Raw genomic sequence first — 16,597 nt, 5'->3', positions numbered from 1 at the left:
GTGAGCTCCAAGAAATACCACTTGCATATTAAAAATAATATTATAAGAGAAATTATATGATTTCTTATTCTTATAATAACTTCGTTGTGAGTTATACGAAATTCAGTAACCTACAATTTTGAAAGACGTTGTTACAAGTCATTACGAGTGGCTAGTTCATTGAACCTACTTAACAAAAAATCCCCTGCAAGTTTCAGCGATGAAGCGTTCTCACGCCGGTTCGGATTGAACTATGACACGAGCAAAAACAAACTGTATATACACATACATAATAAAAATTAAAGCTGGAATTATTCTTAAAATTAAGACAGATATAGACAGAGCACACTAGTCTTTCTTCTTATATTTTAGAAGTCATTAGGTATTTTTATATTAGACACCTAAGTAAGCATAATATTAAAAAAATTCAAAATAACGCATTTCGAACACATGTTTAAAATTTTATTTGAGATTGTAGCGGGTTAAAAGAGATCTAATGATGTTATAATGATTTCGTACCCTTTATAAGTAAGAATCTTGATAATTTTTTTCCATGTAATCATGTCACACATGACGTAACGGAAGCTTCTTTGCAGCGAATGTAAGGCTTCCGGTCTCCCCGCAGCGAACTATCATTATTCTTTCAGCAAATACGTTTTGACTGTAACCATTATGGGATATCAAGGCATGCTGTTTATCCGACAGTCGTTGTCTGAGTCTTGACTCATTAATTTATTTAAGGAGATGCGTTTTACTTATGTTCTCCAGTGTGTTTCGTTGATGAAGAATGTTATTGTTTCGAATAAATATCTCTAAACTTTAGGTATGCAAAAATAATTATACTTATATAATTCAGATTTTATATAATTCAGATTTTATGTGTTTTTAGTAGATATTAAGTTTATCTTTTTCATATTACACATGCTTCAGATTGCAATGAACTTGTACTTTCCATTTTTTATTAACTTGTTTTTTTAATAACTGTAATCCAACGTAACGGTCCTAGCTCATTGTATTCTATATACTTAACTGTCATCGCTTCCCTGATCGCATTGAAAAATGTGGGAACAAATTATCGCAAACACTTTTCTTGTGTAAATCTACAAAAAAATTATATTGCACAAAAACGTCATATCAAGTATATCTTGCAAAAAAAACGTAACTCCCACGCTCAGAAAGGGTTGAATATGCACCTGACCTATATTGCATTAACTAAAAAACTGTTTTTGTAAGTTTTTTGCCTTTATTTCCTTTATAGTACTTTTATTTGAATCTGGTAGGGTGACAATACACAATATAAAATAATTGAACGAAATCCCATTGAGTAAGAAATAAGAATTAACCAAAGTAAATTAATGCCAAAACACCCATTTAATAATAAAAAACAAAACTTGCACTAAATTTTCAACTTGTATTGCATATGACACTACGTAAAATAATTCAAAACTAATTAAAAAAAAAATTTTTTTATATTTTAGTCTTAAATATTTCCACCTCATGGTTAACTTATTCAGTTTACTTTTAGTTCGACTTGCATACAATACGCAAGGCAATTGTGTAAGAGCAGGTAGCGCTGAAAGGGTTATCCGCTTATGCAAAAAAATACAATACTATCCGATTAACACTCGCTGCATGAGTCGCCCTTTAAAATGTAAACGACTGTATTAAGGGCTTACATTTATCCCATACGCGTGCTAATTAGCAATTCAAATATAAATACTGCTTTCTATAAGGTGGTTACATAAAATTAAGATATTATTTAGCATTGATTAATTGTTATTAATTATTAATATGGAAAAAATCACAGCGATGAACCGACGGTATGGGGAACATGTCAGGTAATACATAACTTATCCAGTGAGCATTTTCCTTGAAAAGGTTATATAGATAAAGCTTTCGAAGTGCTGTGCGTGACTGACTTTGTTAGCGAGTTAGTTCGGGCCTAGGTGGCTTTCGCGGGCTTTAACGAAGCCTCATTAAGTATTCATTGCCGGCAACGCTTGAGCGAAGGGTGAAAAGGCTGACAGGTAATGTGTTGCGAAATAAATAAATTGTGGCGAGAAATAGGGGCAGCTCGCAAGGTAACGACCAACGCGTCTTAATAATGCAACCGATACTGTAATTTACAATTCCATGAACCATTGGCTAGTACCTTTACTATAGCAAAGTGGCTCTTTTTAAAGTAGACTTGGATTACACTGCGAAACAGAGAATCGGTAATGAGTTTGTTCGCCGACACGATAATGTCATGGCAAACAGTAGCATTATACAGTTCGCAACTACCCTCTTTTTGTACCGTCAATAAAAAGTAATTTTCATGTGACGTTGACGGTAAGATTACTCATTCCAATGACTGCTTCTACTGTGAATAATATATTAAACAAATAAGAGGGCTTTTAGAAGGAATTAACCGTTTGTCGATAAGTCGTCGTAATAAGAAAAAATATATCCGAAAATCGTTACAAATATTATAATTATTTGACCTGTCTTGCTAGCTTCGTTCAATAACAGATGTGTACTGCGTTTTACTGATCTGTCTGCGCAAATGTATAAAAAACTCAGTGGCGAGCACCATGTGCAGACGCAGGTGCCCTCCGTTCCCACACAACCCTTTCAGCGAGCGACCTCTTGCTTTACACCGCCCCCTCATCCCTTAGGAACGTCGTAAAAAGCGAAAGATTAATGCAATTTCTTCATTATTAAAAATATACTTTATTAACCACGAATAAAGTTTATATTCTATAAACCGCATAACAATACTTATGACTTCCCTATTTCATATGTCATTAGTTTAAAATTCTACCTGTCTCGATAATATTTATAGACGGCATCGTGTCATTAGATTTATTGTTGATATAATGCAATCATTCTGGTTTTGCTTAACGTATTAAAATTTTCGTAGTCACATCGCGGCATATGTCACTTTAAAAATGCACAAATCAAAAAATAGAAGTCAATACGTCAATAAAAGTCACATTGATCGTATTTAAAATGCAAATAGCATAAGCACTTACGTGTTTCGTGTTTAAATCCTAAATCGTGAAGAATAAAACATAGAATTTCAAAGATGCTTAACGTAATCGATGTACCTATGTTGAATTAAAAAATAACACAACTATGTTTTGTTTTCATGGTGCCATTAAATTTAAATCCAAATGTAACAGTCACATTTAAAAGGCTGACAGTTTCCGCTATCGTTAACTTTTTAAGGGCAAGTATTTTGTAGCCAATTAAAGCAAAGGGTCACAGGCTGGCGGCGTGTAGCGTCCGTAATAAATCGCAACCCTACAAAATGTTTCCGCCCCGCATATGATGTAGGTTGGCAATTATACTGTAGATTTATAAATATGATTACCATAAAGCAGAAATTATATAAAGAGATCCACTAATTACCGCTTCCCGCAAGTCTATTCAGAAGTCTGTACATAAAAACTGATTCAGAGTATTTGGCATTGACAACTTTTAACAATTTCTTTAATTACCGATCTCTATTAGCTATTTTGCATATACAATCGTAAACTTTGTAACATATATTCAGATAACATTTGTTTATATAATATTTACTATAATGACTTAAATTCGCCTTGCGGTGAATTAATTTGATGCGTTCCGAAGCTAGTCCGCCATTGGTCAAGCCGCTCAAGCTGCGCCGGCGCATACAGTTGCAGATCATGTCCGATATCATGCTCATTTACCATTTATCTAGCTTTTTTACCATCTGCTCCACTAATCACCCTTCAAAATTTTATATTCAACATACACGAATACTTTTCTTTATAGGGCTATTCAAAATAAATAAACATCTCATACTTATGACTTAAAAATAATTGAATATTATCTTAAACCAAACACAGTATTCATATTTTTAGCTTTACATGATATTTGTTTTCATACAACTTAATAACTATTAATAATAATTCTCACGAAATATATTTTGTCTAAAAATGACCGTATCTATTAGGGTGCACGTATACGTAAACATTGCATTAAATTGAACAACCAGTGGGCACGGTCAAATATTTGACAATACGATATGTTCATTGAAGTGTTTCCGTAACCGATATTTCTCATTAAGCAGTTTATTTAGTATACGATAAAAAATCTATGTCCAAGGGTGGTCGGTGTCCGCGGAAGGGTTACATGCCCTCGGGGACTGAGAAAGTGAAGCAAACAAGCAGATGTTCCGGGTTCTGATTACATAATCAACAATCAATGATATTCAAATCCGAGTGCATTAATTATAAGAGCGCTACTCAATACGTACCCAATTGAAAGTTCTGATATGAAAATACGAATAAACGGTGGTAGAAACTGAAAGTTTAAATATCACATGTAACGTGCTGGTTTCAAGCACAGTATAATTGTAAGCAAAGGCATCAAGTTGCCAGTCATTCTTTATAAATTTTTATAGATACACGAAAATTAATGTTTAATATAAACTTCATATCACCATTGCCGCTTTAAATTGCCTCTATCTTTTGGAATTGTATTGAAAGCAACAAACGAACGCTTGGATTCCATTTATAGTATTGTTATGTAGCTTGATAATAAAAGGGAAGATCACGATGCGTTTGTACGTAACGGTGCATTAGTGACTGAGTCACAGGGAACTGACCTAGCATGCTGCGGAGTGCATTGACGCCGCCCCCGACACTATTATCGCCGCATGTCTCTTGAGATAATGCATAACATGCTTGCTCTTGTTATGAATAACGCATCTATATATGGCTGATAAACAGACTTATTTCATAAATCCATTGCTATCGTCGGCTGTCCAATTAGTTTGGTTTCATTGTCCTTATAAAGTATTTAAATATCACTATTTCAAAGGGTACCAATACCTTCCTTACTATTGCAATAAAAAAATCAACGTGTTTATATTTTGTTTTGTTCTACTAGTTAACGCTGCATCTAATGATTCCGCGTATATTTAAAAGTTTCTACTAAATATAAATTACTTTTTAGAAACCAAAATAGATTAACTATTACTATATGACACTGATTATCTGAATTATGAGACAATAATAATAGTTTAAGAGGTTATACGTCCTATAACATATAGAAAAATTTATAAAATTATCAAGAGAAACGATGATAAACAAAAATTATCGTTTCAAATGTTCACTATCATATAAAATAAAAATTCTTAGCAAAGGTTTATATTACTATCATTTAAATTATTATCACAAAATCGTCAACTTGACCGTAATTCGTATGATCCGAGCAAGGTTCCACCGCGATAAGGTGTTTCACAATAGCAGAATTATTTGCGGCGGAGGGCCGGTTGCCTTGAGATGCGCCACAAACAACTGCCAACGAGGTCTGCTGAAATGTAACACTCGCGCACACAAGTTGTTAAAATTATATGTTAGATATAGTTTGGTAGGTTAGTTACTTCTTATGACATAACTACATTATATGTGCGTATAACTCTACATTGTATAACAACACTTTATATTAAGAAATCTATTACGGACTTAAATGTGAAGATTTTTTTAGTAAAGATCTTTAATTTGGGCGCTGTGAATTTCGAGGACTATCTGTATTCTATGCACATAATCAGCTTGCCATATATATTTTAAAAACTACATTAACGTGTCTTTGTGCCGGTGTCTTATTGTCGCTAGTAAAGTTTTAATGTCCTGAAGACAAAGTACAATAAACTTTTGTGGAATTCTTACTGTTCAATTACTTCTTTAAACGAAGTGATATTTTTTTCTATATAAAACAGAAATGAAGCAATATTCCACTATAACTAAGTTTTAATACTAAAAAAAAAAAAAAAATTAGATATTTCTCAATTTTGTGACTAGTATTTTGTAACAAAGCTGGAGCATAACCCACCACTTTCCTATACATTATAAAACGATGTTTTTCTATGTTTTGAAGATTCTTACCATATCGAAAACAATGGGTTGCCAAAGCTTTTGGTATAAAAAAGTATTTAACTTAATCAAGAAAACGAAAAATTTAATAAAAGATTAACAGGTTCTTAAATATAAATTGGAAGTTTGGTAACTAAATGGAAATGAAAATGTATTTTGAGTTTTAGGGTTGCATGTTGGTCTAGTACATCACTTGTTTTCACAGATTGTTTTGACACTCTTCTGTAAACAACATGGAAATTTTGTACCATCACGTTATTCACGAATATGAGTTCTGCCATGGCCTTAGCAATGCAACAGTTCGAAGTATTGAGGAAGGGATTTGGGGAACTATACTCAAAGATTATAATCTTGGCTATGCACCAAAACATACAACAAAAATTTAAGAATTAAAGATGATAGTGTGAAAATAATATCATAGATTGTATTGCTTGTTCTTAGCTAGCCTAGCTTAGCTAAGCTAATCTGGCAGATTGTTTCAGTATCGGGTGTCGGCGTGGATGGTCAAGGGAATTTATTTTGGATACATGGGTACCGCATAAATTGAATAACACACCAACAACCTGCACAACATAAATATATTTTGGGATCGTTTCTTTTCTTGTGATAAAACCCAAATAGAATATATAGAAATGTCCATCATTAGTGATTGAATTAAAGGGAACTGGTCTTATTCTGTCCCTAGCGAGGGTCAATACAGAAAAAGATGTTAGTCAGTGTTAGGTGGATCAATGCTGGCATATTATACTACTCCTTCCAACATTGCAAGAATAGAACGATAGATATGAATCATTAAGGATTTCTACTGTTGACTTCCGCAGCGTCTGACAGACGATCATTATATTGTGGCTATGACTTAATTGTCTACGATATCCACCACCGCCTTTAGCAATATGCTAGAAAAAAATTTACCCCGATGAGGAACTTCAAACCACTTATAACTATTTTTTTTATTCCCACTTCAGCAAATTTTTGAGTGACGAATTCAATGAACTTTCATGAAATAGCAAAATTTTGCGTACTTCGATTAATTTTTTATATTGTTGTTGACTTTTCATATTACATGCATTGCATATCGTATGTTAAAACCTAATAGTTGGAATTACTGAACATTCAACAACAAAATGTTATATTCAATAAAATATTTAAGAACATAAATGTGTATACGTGACAAGCGGCTTGACGAAGGGCTTTCAGTGAGCGAGTATACTGCCACAGTGCGCACACGCTGCTATGTGTAAGTGGGTCAATGGCAACGCGTGACGCTGAGGCGGCCCTTTGCGCAGGCTTCTCCTTGAACCGATGCCGGTAGCAGCTATGAATTAATTTGCTCTCATTTCTCTGCTAAAATCTTTGATATGTTTCTGGAATATTCGACGCCATAACAGAATTACTGCCGGAATAAAAAGTTGAATTATGATTTTACACTTTTCCTCTTTTACAAGAAACACATAATATACGTGATCTAAGGTAGGATAACTAAAGTACGGCCATTTTTTAAGTGATACCTGCCTTTTCATACATCTTTAATATTACCCATACACAGAGACTAAAGTGTGAAACATAAAAATACACAAAAATGTAGGTAAAATTTGTTTATCGCAGCATTGAGTTGTTGTATTTTTGCCTCAAAAACAAGGATAGCAATCAGATTAGATAAATTACTTGGTACGTTACCTTGTAGTTAAAGAAATTATTAATACCTTTGTTATCAAAACAATTAAATAAGCTACAGTTATAAACATAAATGCCTACGTGCCTACAGATGAGATCAAAATATATAAAAAAATACACATAGCAATAACATGATTATGCAAACTCTTTCCTTATTCGATCCATTCAAGCCGAATTGTATACAATCGGATCCAGGTATTTTGAGAAATAGCAAGTAAACAAAAACAGGACAGCATTAAAAAATCGATATAGTAGTTCGACTTAATGAACACACAACGGAACTCTATTTTATATTATTCTTAATATTCGTTATGAAAAATCAAATGAACATGGTTGACAAGCATAATAAAATATAATAAAATAATTCATTCATTCAAAATTACACTCTCCCATTCAGAATTAGTTTAAATAACATTGTTTTATATATAAACGATCATAGAGGGACGTGGCAAATAATTTCCTACATTTTGTATAGTGTACCAGGAAATCGTGTTAACAAGCCGTTATTCAAGGAGCATACAAATTAATTATTAAAGGCCAATCTAGTAGTGTCTTAGTGTGTTGTGAATAGTGCAGGTAACACGATTTGCATAACTGTTATCAATGTTACCAGTTGAGAAGGTCTCCACGACCTTTCAACGCCTTGAAGAGGCCCTTCGATTCGCTATGTAAATAATAAATTATATAAAATTAACGTGTCTTTGTTGTTTTGGTTCTGTTTTGTGTACTATTCTTAAATGTACCTACCTATATTAAAAAAAATACAAGAGTGTGCCTGATATATGTATTATGAAACACAAATTCATACTTATATTAATAATATCTCAAAAACTCAAAACCCCGTCTTAGAGACAGACTTAAAGTATTTCAACAGTATTTACAGATTGCTGAAAAGTCAAGTATATTATAGCCCTTCTGCTGATGGCAATAAGGGTCACATAGTCCATATGACGCGATGCTTGATATTCGCGCAAGGTTCCGTTGCGCAACTCTTACACGTGCCGACGCCGACCTCTTCGGAACACTTCCGATTCGCATGCAACCACTTTTGTATAATTGAAAGGCAACCATGGAATAACTTTAATTAATGTTTTTTTTTTCAAACCCACGATGAGGACATCCGGTTAATATTGTTGTTTACCCCTTAATATATTCCATTTTGTTTACTTTTCAATTTGTATTTGCTTATATAATTTCTATTGTAATTATAATTTTGCAGTGGCAATGCCTTAACTTCCAATTTGTCGAGCATACAGTTCGAATATTTTTTGGAAACACCCATAGCTAGACTTACAAATTAGCGAAAAATCCTACGTTCCTGAATTCTATAACTTTACAATTTTAATTAAGGCATAGTTCTCTGAATAATATTATATTCCACTTATAATATGTTTCATACCTATTGTCGTTTCATTTGCATCTATATTTTTACTTTGCTACTACAACGTATGTGTTCATGGTCAACTAAGTATAGGTATCATCAATTCTGCATCAGATATCGTACACGTGACAGCGCTAACAATGTTGGCGTACTCGAGCCAACAGCGACTTTATTACAATGCTATTAGTGATTGTAGCCATATTATTTTGACCTACTTTTTTAACTCAACGATCTAAGGATCTGGTCATCCATATCAATTCAGCCAAAATTATTATTGTTTTTTTTTTCTGTTCCTAGAATAAACAAGAATATAACGGGTTACTTTTATTATAATTATGTTTAAATAATATGTTTATATACGCTAAAAGCGTATATAAATAATTTTAACAATTCTTGTACATTTCTAATACTTCCTAATAATCTATTGGAGCTATTTATAGTAAATATAAATTCAACTAGTAATCCCTAACATCGACTAATATGTGTGACGGCGGTATAAAATTAATCAGTATTACAGGTCGACAACAAGTCGAAGCCCTTCACAAACACACGCTTAAAACAAACACAGGCCCAAATAAAACACATATACATAAATTAAACGCACACATATGAAGCTGAGACTTTGTTTTGTCGTTGAGATTCGCGTGGAGTTGCGCAAGCCGTGGAGGCCATTGACTCGGACGCGGCCGCCATGTTGGTGAAGCGGCGCCCGCGCACTTATGGAGCGCGAATCCAGCCGCTTCTGTTAAGCTATTTCGTAATGTTTTACTATAAACTGTCAATGTAGCTGTTTCAGTATGAACTATTGCTACAACAACTGCGAATCTCCCGCTTGGTATATGGAAATAGTAAATAATATACAAAAGTATGAAACTAATTCAAAGTGCATGGATGCATTTAGAAGTAGGAGTTCTAGAGTCAGGTTAAACTAAAAAACTATAAGTTCCTATTTAGGTGATTCATTCATACCTACTGGTTTTCGTAAATATTTTTTGGTTATCTTAGAACGAATATATTTATTGTGTAGGTATATGAAATATAAGAACTGAAGAATCAGAGATCATTAAAAATTTTATCAACAAACGTCTTGTGACCTAAATTAATTTTGCCAAAACAAAAAGTCCTAAAAATATTGCTTGAATCTTAAATAAACGAACATTTATCCCGCCGCTTACAGTGCTCCAAGCAGATACGTAATCCATTAAACATTTAATAAAATACAAAATAAACACTAAAAGGGAAAAATAACAGTAACAAACGCCAGCCGGTTGATAAAACAGCTCGTTAAGGATATTGGTACTGAATTAGGTCACGTGTGTTGCAATATCGAACATGTTTTCGTTGTTAATAGAAACTTATTTTACATGGTGTACGTTGCGCAAGAATATTCGCGAACAGATAACGAAGTAGGTACTGAGCGCCATTCCCCTCCGTCCTCTTGCGGACTCCGATCAGCATCTTGCGTCTTACTCCAACCAGACCGACAATTATAGCCCCGTCTCGCTCCGACACCATGACATAGATCGTATGTACAGTTGCGAAACAACGCGGATTATATAGCAGGTGGAATGTGCCACAAACTAGTTTAAATAAATGCTTTCACATGCTAACGAATACATATATATTAAAATGAATTCTGTCCAAGAACATTGGTGCTATATAAAAACATTAATTAGGCCCGAATCTGCTTTCTTTAGCACAGATAAAGTTACAGTATGCTAATAACTTGACCGCTACATATATTCAACATTTCAAATAAACGCGGCCGCTCCGTTACCAGGCAAAAAAACTTTCTATTCTTTATGTTAATACATTGTATGCAGTAAACAGTCGTGAATAAGTATGAAACAAGTTGCGAAGTTGGAATTATTAATTCGGAGGCGGAGTTGGCGACATCCAATGCTGTAGGATAGATAGCGCATGCGCTTAGTGGTTAAGAACACGTATCCAGTATTAGGTAGGTGCGTGAGTTCGGTTCCCATTTACGAGAGTGACCGCACGACATGCCAGCGATAGCGATAAGATAAGAATAATCAATACATTCGCGCGATTTGCCGACGAAATACACGAAAGGTCACTCCGCGAAATCACAATGTGGATTAGAAACACTTTAATTCTGATTCATATTTATAAAAAAAAAATAAAAAAACAAAAACAAAACTAAAGAACTCTTTAAACCCCCAGGCATATCACAGGCAATCTTTCCTATGATACAGATTAAATAACGAAATAATTACTTAATGATACCACAGATAATTATAACATCTGTCAACTTACAAAATGATAACATAATTAAAGGGAAAAGAATGTTTTGGTTCTTAAAAAATACTTTTAGTAACGGAAATATCATTAACTTAAAAATATCATTAGTTAATAGAATGTCATTTAGCATTGCCAAAAAGAGATAACTCAGAACACATGAGGTTTGGCCGGATTTCTATCATCGCCTCTGTAACAAGCCGTGTCGAAGTAATGGTTCCAAATCCATAAATCAATCAATTATACGTACATTTGTTCTCAAGAATATATTTAGCAAATTTTTGGTTCTGTTTGATCATTAATCACTAATCGTCTGTTAAATCTATTCATTTCTGTCCCAGTTAATAGTCAGTAGTCAGTAAAACAACAGATTTTAATATCTTTTCATTAATTAACATCAAAAGGCGTGATGTTTTCATTCATTTATATATTATTGTACCAAATTGTTACGCTCGACTAAAAATAAAAGAAATAATTAACAGATATCTCAAGCTAGGTAGGTATTTTATTTTAACTAGAACATATGATAATTATCAAACAATTAAAAACTAAAACAATGATATTCAGTTTCAATCAAATATTATATATCATGCTCCTTAGTTTGATATAAGCAAAATTTATATTGAACCATTGACAACAATCTCGAACAGATCCACACATTGAAAACATTTAATAACTAAATAATTAAATTGTGAAAGAAAATGTATAGAACAAACATAAAGTTAAATAATAACACTTCTTTTACCTATTAAAAATTTAAAGCATTAGCAGTTGAGAACATATTATTTACAAGACAAAGTTTAGACAAGACCTACCAGAAGCTGCGAGCGATGGTACTTGAGATATTTACTTACCTATATTTAGAGCTAACCTATAAACTATAATATTAACCCACCACTGAACAAACAGTTAAACAGTAGTGCTGAAACGAAGACGGTTCATCTCCGCAGCCAGCCATGTGTTACCAATAAAACTTGAAGTAATTAACAGCGAGTTTTGTCAGCTATGTCTTAAACGTAAATATTAAAAATTGATATTAGCTATTAATAGATTGTACTGGATCACTTTAAGACTTAACACTTGATCAGAAGATGTTAGGAATCTGTAGGTACTTATACGTTTTTTTGAACTTAGTATATTTTTTTGTAATTTACCCAACAAATATTATAAATACGAAAGTTTTCATGTTTGTAATTCAATCAAGCATAACTATTATTCGATTTGGATAAAGTTTATATGTATATTTACTTTTGTATGTTATAGCTGGAGACACACAGGTTACTTTTTGTCGAAAGAATCCCTCGGGATCAGAAGGGAGGCCAGGGTAAAAGTTAATAATATATAGGTATGTAGAATATGTGTTGTGCAAATCCAAACGAGGAATTTTGAAATAAAAACATGTCTTATTTGTTTGTCTTGTTTCTACATTACATATGTTTATAATCATGAAATTCTATATATTTATACAATGGACTGTTTCAAATAAGAAGGGCAAATCTAACTCGAGTTGGCGGGAAATCTCTACTTTACCGCGTAGCGAGTTTTTATCATCTTTTTTGTCTGGACAGGTTAAAGCAGAGTCGTATTCATATTTTTAAAGCTCCTTAATATTTACCATAAAAAATCACAACTTCCACAACTATAGGACTATTAAGCTCTAGAATATGTTTTGATAATTGACATAATTTATTTTGGTAAACATAACAGAGTTGCATTATAAAAGTACATTCTAAGGAAATAAGTGGAAAAAATCTTATTAAAGATTAAATCTCTAAGCTCACGCTAACAAAAACAGTGTAGAAATACTCGAAGCAAAGTAGCTGAAGCATTGTCGCCGCGTTAATTCGTCTGGATCACGATCACGCACAAACCGCCCCGCGGTCCTGTTGAGTTATTTAATAGTATTTTTTGTCGGGCGATCGCGCTCCACCCTTGGGCTTCGCGCAAAAAACCCTCCGCTCACAAATACTTAGAATGTTGTTTTGGGCAGAGGGGTGCGGGCGGAGATGGCTATCGCACGCACCCACTGCACGCACCATCCCAGTGCCCGCTTAATTGTTATGTATGCGGCGGTCAAATTCATTACCATTCCCTTAGAAATTGAAAGTTAGTTATTATTTTGATTACTTCCAGCTCGCGAATGTTTAATATTATATTCCCTTCGGCGTCAAACCAAAAGACAAAGTTCACTTTAATTTCTTAACAACCAAGCTTTTAAAGTTTTGTTAACAGAGCGATGGTAATTTCTAAAATATTACTTTATTTTATTAAGAATATTGTTACAGGCGGTAGTGAACGTGCCTATAAAATTAAGACATATAACATATATTAGGCAATCTTTCAACTAACTAGAAAATATATATATATTCTGACAGCACTTGATCACCAAGAAAACCAAATGTAATCTCTAGTAAAGTCTTATGAAAGTAATTAGACGTAATATTAAACAAACTGCTCATATAACTCCTACTCAATAAATACGAATCTTAATATATATGATTTTATATATATATATAAAATCAGCAACTAAGTGGCTACTATTTTCCATAGAACACTTTAACACTATATATCAATAAGATTGATAAAAACGAAGGGGCTTTAATCTCTGGAAAATATATCTGATATCTACTCGTAAGCTAGGAGAGTTGAGTTATGAACCATTTTATTTTTTACTACACAGTACAAAAATTCTTTGCACGTTGAGTTTAAGTATTTATAAACACATGGGCTTAGAATAATTTAGGAGCTATTGGGAATATTTCCTTTATTTCTTTTTTATCTAATCAAAGACAAATTGGTAAGCAACTTGATATACCTATTCTACCAACTTCTTAAGAAGTTTCTTTTTGCAAATTATGAGTATACATTTGTCTACAATTAAATTTAGAACCTTATATCCCCTCTTACCCGCTATTGGAAGTCTATTATAGAACTTTTATGAGTATTTATGGCAGATTGCTGCACAAAAATTTTTGTTGATTGCGTGTAAGGAAGAAGGTAGCAGGAAAGGCTCATTAAGGTAAAAAGCCGAGTGCACACAACTAACGCCGAATTACACGAAGGGGAGAATGGCTTTGCTCGCACCCGCTGACTTCACATTTTACTATGGTCTTCCTAATCAACGTAAGAAACACCGATAACGCAAAAAATGAATAAGAATTAACATACGCATAGAATATAAGAAATACATCTTATAATTTTGCTTTTTTATTTAGATTTCATATCTGCTTTAATTGGATGTAAAATAAAATATTTTTAGTCACTTACTTGAAAATACAAAATTAGATAACGCATCTTTTGTATGGCTTAAGTGTACCTTATCTTTAAGACCCTACAGATACTGAAATGTGTACATAATAAGTTTCGAGTCGCAAAACGCATGGGAGAGTTGCATCAAGGCACGGCGGAGGGCTGAGGCCGCGGGGCGGAGGCTATCAGTATTTCGGCGGTCTCTACTCGCCCCACCTCACCCCTCTCCTAATTCGCCCTGCACGTCACTACCCGGCACTCCCCTCCTTACCAGTGCTAACCTTGAAAATAGTTTTTACTGACACGAGGGTATTCACCCCGAACCCGAATTCCGAGCCGATACACACTGGTGGTTTCCTTGTAATACAACTTAGATTCTTATAGGACTATATCCTTGACACAGGAAATCATGTCGTGAAGTTCGGCATGAGAGTTTACGCGGACGACGGCAGGCAAAGGATATTTGATTATGTTAAGTTTTTTAGTCAAGTCGTGAGTCTGTTCGCTTTATGCGTAGGAATACAAAAAGAATAAAGTAACGAAGTGCTCGTGCATTTTTATACATATGTTGTTTTGTAACAAAATTAGTACGTAGAGTGAATATCATAAAATTTCTCTATTTTAATCCGAAATATTATAACTCTATTCGTTTAAGATAATTTCATAGAACAGGAGAGTTATTCAATATATAATATTAGTATAAAAATTTTTGCTAATCTATGCCGGTATAATTAATGATGATAACAAAACAAAATTATTAAACATATGTACGTACCTTAGTAACGTAGTAAACGACGTAAACATACCGTTTTATAACAAAATTTAACATGGCGTATCATGGCTATGGAAGAAAGGCTCAAATTCCATCGATAGCGAAACAAATAAGAAAAAGGAGTCTTTATTTACCTGCAAGCGCTATAGTCGCGGGGGAAAATAAAGAGCATCGCCATACATAAGCAAGGGTAAAGCAAAAAAGGTAAAAAAGATGCGTCTGCGCAGCCGCGCCGTGCCGCGCCTACGCGAAGCCCCGCCGTTTGATTATACTCGATAATTTAAGACCCTTTAATAGGCGTTTTTCTTCCAGAATCTTGACACTAATAATAAAACGTCATAGTGGTACGCTTGAACCATATTATGATAATTTCAAAAAATATTTCACATTACTTTTTTGTATGAGTAATATGATACACTTAGCTACATTTAAAATACTTTTTTTCAATTGATGAATACATTTAGAAAATGAATAGAATCAAATAAAATACACCACTTTATTGGACAATACCCCGCTAAGGCTTAGGAAAATGAATTTTCAACCACATATTCCTATGCTTCTTATAAGAAACCATGTTTAATCTAAAAGGATCTATCAAAACATTCATCTGAATTTCTAATAGGTAACACTCATTGCTGTTTATAACGTATAATTGCCAGCTAAATATTCAGTCGACATTCATTGATCGGTTCCGATTCATTTTTTGACCAAAACACACCGTCGTGACTCGTCAAATTGGACGCAACCCCAACTGCAAATGCATTTTGATTGGTGGGCAGCTGGCCGTGGAGGCAAAAAAACTGCTTTCTAAATTACCGCTCGTATCAACGGCGATACTTTATCTAGTATGCACACCTTTCTACAGATCATAATCAGGGATTCATAGCCATGCTTCCTTATTGCATTTGACTTTCATTATTTAACATTCTTATTAAAATTAAATGTACGTATATTTACAACTTTTAAAAAATAAAACTCTAAACAGTCAAAAGTTATTACGGCACAATAATATTTTTTTTGTTCAAAATTAAATTTCAATAATGCAGAATTAATTGAATTATAAAATGATTGATGTCGAAGAAGACAATTCATCGACAGACATTTTAATGTCACTATTACCAAGTAAGTTACAATCCTATTTTGCAAAGTAAAACCGTTCCATCTTCAATAAAAGTAATTGTAAACATATTCATATTCCAATGCAGGTATTGTATGCATTGTAACTTTCTGATTTTGCCGTCTGCTGTCTGAAATGAATTACCGTCTTGGCTCCAGGGTGTATTTTAAGTTGAACTACATTATTCTTTTAGATAAAAGCTGCGAGCGAGTCATCAAACGACAACGTCGGTGCAACGAAGCGAGCTGGAGATAAGGAACTGTTTACAATGTTTGAGTCAA

Source organism: Danaus plexippus, chromosome 15 (assembly GCF_018135715.1).
Source record: "Danaus plexippus chromosome 15, MEX_DaPlex, whole genome shotgun sequence".
NCBI classification, from domain to species: domain Eukaryota; kingdom Metazoa; phylum Arthropoda; class Insecta; order Lepidoptera; family Nymphalidae; genus Danaus; species Danaus plexippus.
This window is presented reverse-complemented; position numbering follows the sequence as displayed.